Source organism: Prosopis cineraria, unplaced genomic scaffold, assembly GCF_029017545.1.
Source record: "Prosopis cineraria cultivar Desert tree isolate PC_DT_omini unplaced genomic scaffold, ASM2901754v1 PC6, whole genome shotgun sequence".
Classification (NCBI taxonomy): domain Eukaryota; kingdom Viridiplantae; phylum Streptophyta; class Magnoliopsida; order Fabales; family Fabaceae; genus Prosopis; species Prosopis cineraria.
In genome coordinates this window covers 28746407-28753509 of record NW_026555337.1, presented here as the reverse complement: position 1 = coordinate 28753509, position 7103 = coordinate 28746407, and positions in this window count along the sequence as shown.

Here is a 7103-nt window from a genome sequence, read left to right as displayed (position 1 = left end):
TTGTTTTAAATCTTTTTGATCATGCATTCCTTGCTTGGGTACATAATGGTCCCATAAGTGATATAACTTATAGAATGGTTTAAGTTTTACAACTTGCCATTTCATGTGTGAGTATTATAGTGTTCTACACGTGATTTGTCTTCCTGAATGGTTTGAGTTTTGAAAATAGCCATTCTATGTGGGACATAGAGTTAGTTCTATTAGGATAGACTGGCACCTAAAGGGGGTGAATTGGATGACACTTGAAACTTTTTGAAACTTAAAAAGAGTAAAGAGCTAAAGAGTGAATGAAGATGATGATACAATCAAGATTTATATTGGTTCAGCTATAAACTTGGCCTACGTCTAGGCCTTAAGGTCGCACTTAAGATTTTCAACTAAAAACACAAGCTTTAATATATGCTTGCCACCATAATATAACTCTCAAAACTAATCTTGTCTTAAACAATTTAACACACCTTACTACAATCTAACAAGTTGTTACAATACTTGAAAAATTGTATTCAGGATTTTTGAGATGATAATAGAAGCTTTTTATAGAAAAACCTCTAAAGGAGTGGATGTGAATACAATTGAAAGCTTATAAACCTTTGAGAGCTTTTCATAGTTCTTTTCAAGAATAATGAATAAATGAATATATAAAATCACAATTTGAAAGCTCTTTTAATGCACAAATGATATTATGTTCACTCAAAGATTATTAGTACAAGTTCTGGTTCAAAATGAATCACTTATATAGTTGTTAGAAGTTCACAGAATGTTGGAATAGTGATTTTATTCATTTAGTTCTAAAAGATCATTTAGTTCTATGTGCTTAATCATGCATGGTACCTTATTGCTCTCTCGTGTTGTTTGGTGCTCATGAATAATCATTCAGCTCTATGTGCTTAATCACGCATGGTACCTTATTGTTCTCTCGTGAAATTTAGCACTCATGAATAATCATTTAGTTTTGTGTGCTAAACTTTGTGAGTACACTACTTGCTCTCACACGTGGTTTTGCACATCAAGAACTATCATCAATTATGTGTGACAAATTATGTGTGGAAATCTTACTCTCTCTTGCATGAAATGGTTGGCAAAATGCCAAGGCTATTTATTCTGATTAAAACTTGTGTAGAACTAGAAACACATCATGCGTGAAATTTCAAGTACTGATGTATAAACATATTTGATGTATATTCATGTGCGGAACTTAGCACAACTCAAGCAAGATTTTGCATGATTAAGAGATATGAATTTGTAAATCAATTATCATACATGTGAACAATTTTAGCTTGGCTTGAGAGGTTTTAAGACTCAATAAAAACCATGTGTGATTGTCTAACAAATGACAAATCATGCGTGGTTTTGTACTTGGTTATATTTCAACAAAGCTCAGCTATTAAAACTTGCATGAACATTGAAGCCTTTCAAGATGCTTTTGCATGCAGAGACAAAGCATAAGGAAACATACTACACAAGTGCTTAATCATGCGTGAAGAACTTCTTTACACTCACATATCTAGTAGTCAGTATGCCTAACATGCAAAAACTCATGAATGACCTGTAAAATCATGTATGATTTTGCCTCTTCATTATGCAAACATTTTCTATAAAAACCATATACAAGAGGGCCAATGTTTGCAAGCTTTAACATACTTAAATGAGTCTTAATGCATATAAAAGAGACATATGATGCATCCATTTAGTGATAAGCTCTCTAAGTTTTCTCATTGAATCTAAGAGAATTTAAAATTACTTATTCCTAAACTTCTTCAGCTTCTCTTAATTCTTCTGCTTTTGAGGTTGTCTTTATTCATGATTTTTTATATCTGCACATATAACAAATACCTCTTCTCTTAGTTTTATAATCATCAAAACACATGGTCCAACAATCTCTCTCTTTTTTATGATGACAAAACAGTAAGATCAAGTTTTTTAGCTTTGTCTAATATAAAACTCCCCCTTAAACTGATATGGTAGAATTGAAGGATAAAAGTGCAGAAAGAGATTGAATCATGTGAAAGAAAAACATAAAAATTCCATTGATAATAGAAAGATTACAATCATATTATCAAATAAAATTTCCTCCTAAGGCTTAATTACATAACTCCCCCTTAAGGCTAACCTATCTTTCTATATAAGTCTTCTTCCCCTTTAACATCATGAAAAGATATAGGCCTTCCCAAGAGAGAGAAAACTCAATATTTGAGATAGACTTCCAAGATTTCTCTATTAGATAGAGAATTTGGATTAAAGGCAGGAGTTGACAGAACAATCACCCAGGCAGAAGAATCATTTAGATCCATAGAGGAATGGGATCTAATGCTTTATTTGAGCTATCAGTAACTCGAGGAAGGGATGGAGATAAATCTAAAGCAGCATTCTCAACTTGCTCTTTTAGAGGAATAGGAGCTTGATGGTGCTAAGGTTGACCTTCAGGCCCTTAATCCTCAGTTTCCTCAATAATGGGTTCATTAACATTTTGGCAAAGAGAAGGCTTGGTTTGCCTGTGTTTGGGTATGAGTTTCTTCCTCTAAAAAGTTTTTGTTATTGATTGTATAGAGGAGATGGAAAGAGATACCATAAGCATGGGCATGGATGAAGGTGTGGTAGGCTTTCCAACGTTTTGAGTGAGTTTAACAAGAAGTTTGGTAAGACTTATATCATCAATGTCCTTAAACAATTCCTTAAAGGAAGGTGTTTCTACAGTTTTGACTATGTCTAAGGATTTTAGTGGTAAGGGAATATGAGGATGTGGCATGCCATCAAAAAGATAAATAGGCTTTGAGGTATCAGGATGGCTTTGATATTCAGGCAAGGAGTCTAGAGGTTGGTGTTCTTGCTAAAGATGAATAGAAGATTCTTGATCTCTTTAAGAAAGAAGATTTTCTTACTCTTGAGAAGAAGCATCAATTGGTGAAGGCATTTTGAATGGTGAGTAGGGTGGATCAGAGTGTGTTTTTGAGGTTGAGGATGAATCCAATGTGTGCACTGAACCCTCTCTAAATCTTGAAGGACCAGCCTCATTTTCTTTTTTAGAAGTTCCTCCTTGTGTCTTTGAGATCCCAAGGTGATCCATGATTCTGTCCAGCTTGCCATTCAAGTATAGCATCATGTCACCAAGTCCCTTAATGTCATTTTTAAGATGTACCACTACTTGATCAAGCTTTCCTTCAATTCCATTGAAGATTTTGTATAGGAAAGCATTTGATATGTCACGTAGAGTGGGCATCAGAAGAAAGGGCTAAGAGGAAGATGCTCTAGTAGCTTCTGATGTTCCAGCAGCAGCATTCTTGTGTAACTTATTTTTCTTCCTTGCTGTAACAGGATCAACAAGCTCTTCTTCCTCCTTTGGAACAAAGATGTTCCTTTCCAGCTTGAACTTCATTTTGTAAAAAGTAGTGTCCTTAAATTCTTCTAGCTCCAGCACTACTCCTTTAGCTTATTTAACTCAAAATCTCTTTCAGATAGTAGATACAATTGATGCAAAGTAGAGATTTTAGTCTTTCTTTGGTTCCTTCTTCCTCTTGGTGTCAACTTTGGAGACATACAGCATCTTAGTTAATATGTAGTGACACATTGATCTTTTGCTTCTTAATCATTCTAGTGAGGAATACAGTCTCGAACTCAATGCAAGTGTTGAAGGCTATCCTCTTATTGAGAAAGACCCTTGCAGTGCTAGCATTTGATGCTTGAAAGGGAATGAAGTTGGTCTAAAGATGAAACCAAGCTTCAAAGCCTTCTTAAGTGATAAATCACATTTATTACACAATTTTATTTACTATTATTGACCATAAATCATGTTACATTTACACAAATTGCACACTTATTGCATTAATTGTGAGAAATTGCCTAAGTATAGGATTCTGTGCATTAGGGGCATTTTGGTCATAAAATCAAACTTTGAGAAAATTTTTGAAAAAAAATACTCAAAATGCATTTTTAGTCTAGAAGAACAATGGTCTAATTAGATTTCTCAAACTCTTTTTATATTGAGAGTAATTAATTTTACAAGTTGATAATTTTGAAAAGTCAGTTTCAGGTTGACATATTTTCTTGCAATTAGGCTAGGTTATTTTTGTGCATGTGTGGGTTTACAATTTTTAAGCTATTTGATATACCCCAAAGGCTCTTTTATGATGTCATAATTATCTTTTATTATTTAATTGCATTATGCCACAAATTTGAAAATTAGTTTTAATTGAAAATACAATTATTATTCATATGCTTTGAACTTTAATCTTGTATGTCATATTTATTTGTGTAGAGTTAGGAAGGCAAACTTATACAAAATTGTGTGAGGGGTTTAATTTGATCAAGAGAGTGAAAATTAACTTAAGTCTAGTTAAAAAGAGTAGACAAGGAATATAGCATCCCACAACTCTTAGGACTCCACTTTAGAAAGGGTTAAAGCACTCACATTTTCATTTCACTAGTTAATTTGGTTTTTAATTAAATCTGTCCACTTAGTTTAATTCACTAAAATCAATCAACTCTTAGTTTGTTTAGCTCACTAGTTTAGCCTTAATTAACCTTAATTAGCCTTCTTAGTGAAGAATGACATAGGTTGCCACTAGTACTATATTAGTGTTAACTTAGCTATTTTTGAGTGCAAGCTATATACGTTCTCAAGATTTGGCATCGTTGTCGAGGACGCAAGGCTAGGTTTATTTAGGCTTAATTAGTGTTCTTATTTCATTTTATTTTTGTGTGTTTTTCTATATTTTTGTTAATTTTTGTGAATTTTCATGTGTTTTGTTGGCTTGGATTTCGAAAAGAGCTTAAACTGATTTTCTCTATTTCTCCAGCTTTCTATATGAATTTCAAAATTTGTCCAGAATAGCTTTGTAAGAGAAAAATTATCAAATTTTATAGTTGTAGTATTATTGTGTTAATTTGATGTCTGCCAAATTTCATGATTCTAGACTTGTAATTTGCTCTGTACACATTTTTAAAGCCAACAAGGTTAAACTGCCTATTTTGGAGAAATCTAAAGCACTGAGGCAATTTGTGTAGTGCATATCTCTATGTGTACTTGTCTAAATTGAGTTATTTTTAGCTCATTTTTCTTTGTTATCTTAGGTATAACTTTTATGTTAATTTTTTTTCAATTTTAAAGTCTCCAACATTTTTTAATTTGAGAAAAAATTTCACTGGGTCATTTTGGAGGACATTTTGTCTCTAGAGTGTTAAAGCCCAACTTCAACAAATTACTAGGAAGCTTTTGTCTAGCTAAAAATTCTGAAATTTTAGTATGTTATTTCTTTATATCTCCGTTGTTTGCATGTAATTTTTTAGGTTGATTGGATGAACGGATTTCTCTAGGCAAGGCAGGCAAACTACTAGATGCAAAAACAGGACACATTTTCTAGCATTAAAGCTTCATGAGCAATTCTAAACTACACTCATATTAATTTTGTTTTTGGACTCTGGCTAGCTGTTAATGGTGTTTTTTGTTAGCTGTGATTTGTGTTTTTCTTTGTGTTTAGTTTTTTAAAAAAAAATTTACTTTTTCTTTGCATTTTTTTTATTTTAAGTCTTCTTTTCTTACTTGAGTCCCAAGCAAATTTTGTTTTGGATTGGTTTTAAGTTTTTCTCTCTTTTGAGTATTTCTTTCTCATTTTCTTTGTGTTTTCATTTTTTTGAGTCATTGAATTTTACTTTTTGTTTTTCTCCTAGTGCATGACCTGTGGGGATCTTAGGGAACAAGTTTCATTTGATCCTGAAATTGAAAGGACCTTACAGCAAATTAAGAGAGAACAAAATTCACTTTCTTTTAATTCTAATATGAAAGATCCTAATTTTAATGGTTTAAGACAGTTTGGTATGCCTCAAAATTTTAATAATGAAGTGCAAAACTTATACCAAAACCTTATCCAATAAGGGGCTCAAAATGCCAATGTGGGTGCATCTCATGCAAATCAAGGGCAAGGCCGAGTTGCTCCTAATAGAAATGGCAATGCACAGCCCCATAATAATGGGATGAATGATCATCCAGGGATTCAATTTAATAGAGAGGGAGAGGGATATTATAACCCCCTCGATGAAGTCTCAACTAAGAAATTGACTATACCTAATTGGCATAATAATCCATATGATATGTATGTTTTCCTAAATGATGTGGGTTTTGAAATTAAGCATTCTTTTGTGCAATTATTGCTAAAATATCATGGATTGCCTAGTTAGGATGTTTATAGATTCTTGCAGTCCTTATATCTTGTTTGTAGCACAATGAAACCAATAGGAGTGCATGTTGATAAAGTCCAAGATAGATTGTTTGTTTTTTTTGTCTTGAGGGTAAAGCTAAAGATTGGTACATAAATCATCCTCCTCATATTGCATATATGGGACCAACTTTGGACACTATTTCTTGAGAAATTTCTTCCTTCTTCTAAATTATCTAGCTTGAGAAAAGAGATCATTAGTATGGTATAGGGCTTTGATGAGTCTTTCTATAAGTACTATACTAGATTTTAAGGATTACTAGCAAAGTGTCCTCATCACTAAGTACCTAGCAAGCATCTTATGCAATATTTCTATAATGGTTTAGTAGATAGAGATAAGATCATGGTAAATGCTACTTCTAATGGTGCTTTGGTTGACTTGTCACCTAATAGAGCTTAGGATTTGACAGAGAAAATGGCTCAAAGTGGTACCCAATTTGGGACAAGAGAGTCTAGGGTAGCTTCAATGCTAATGGGATAACTTATAATGTTGGCAAAATGCTTGGTCCTACATTCAATGCTACTGTAGTTTATATATCAAATTTGAATGTGCCTCCTAATAATTGTGATGCTCTTGTACCCTTGTCTTGCAATATTTGCAATTCTTCCATGCTTGTAGAGGCATGTTGCCCTGTAAGAGACAATTATGCTTGTGATGTAAATAATGACAATACTTATAATGAAAATTGAAGGACTCATCCCAATCTTTCTTATGGGAATCCACATGGAGCTTTACAAGAGATAAATTAAGGAAGGTATAACACAAACTAAAGCCGCAACACTCATTATGGTCAAAATAGTAATTCTTCATACTATCAAGGTAAAGGTAGTACTTTTAACCCTCTAAACTTGAATAAGCAACTTGTGCCAATTGATGGTCTATCTTCTTCTTCT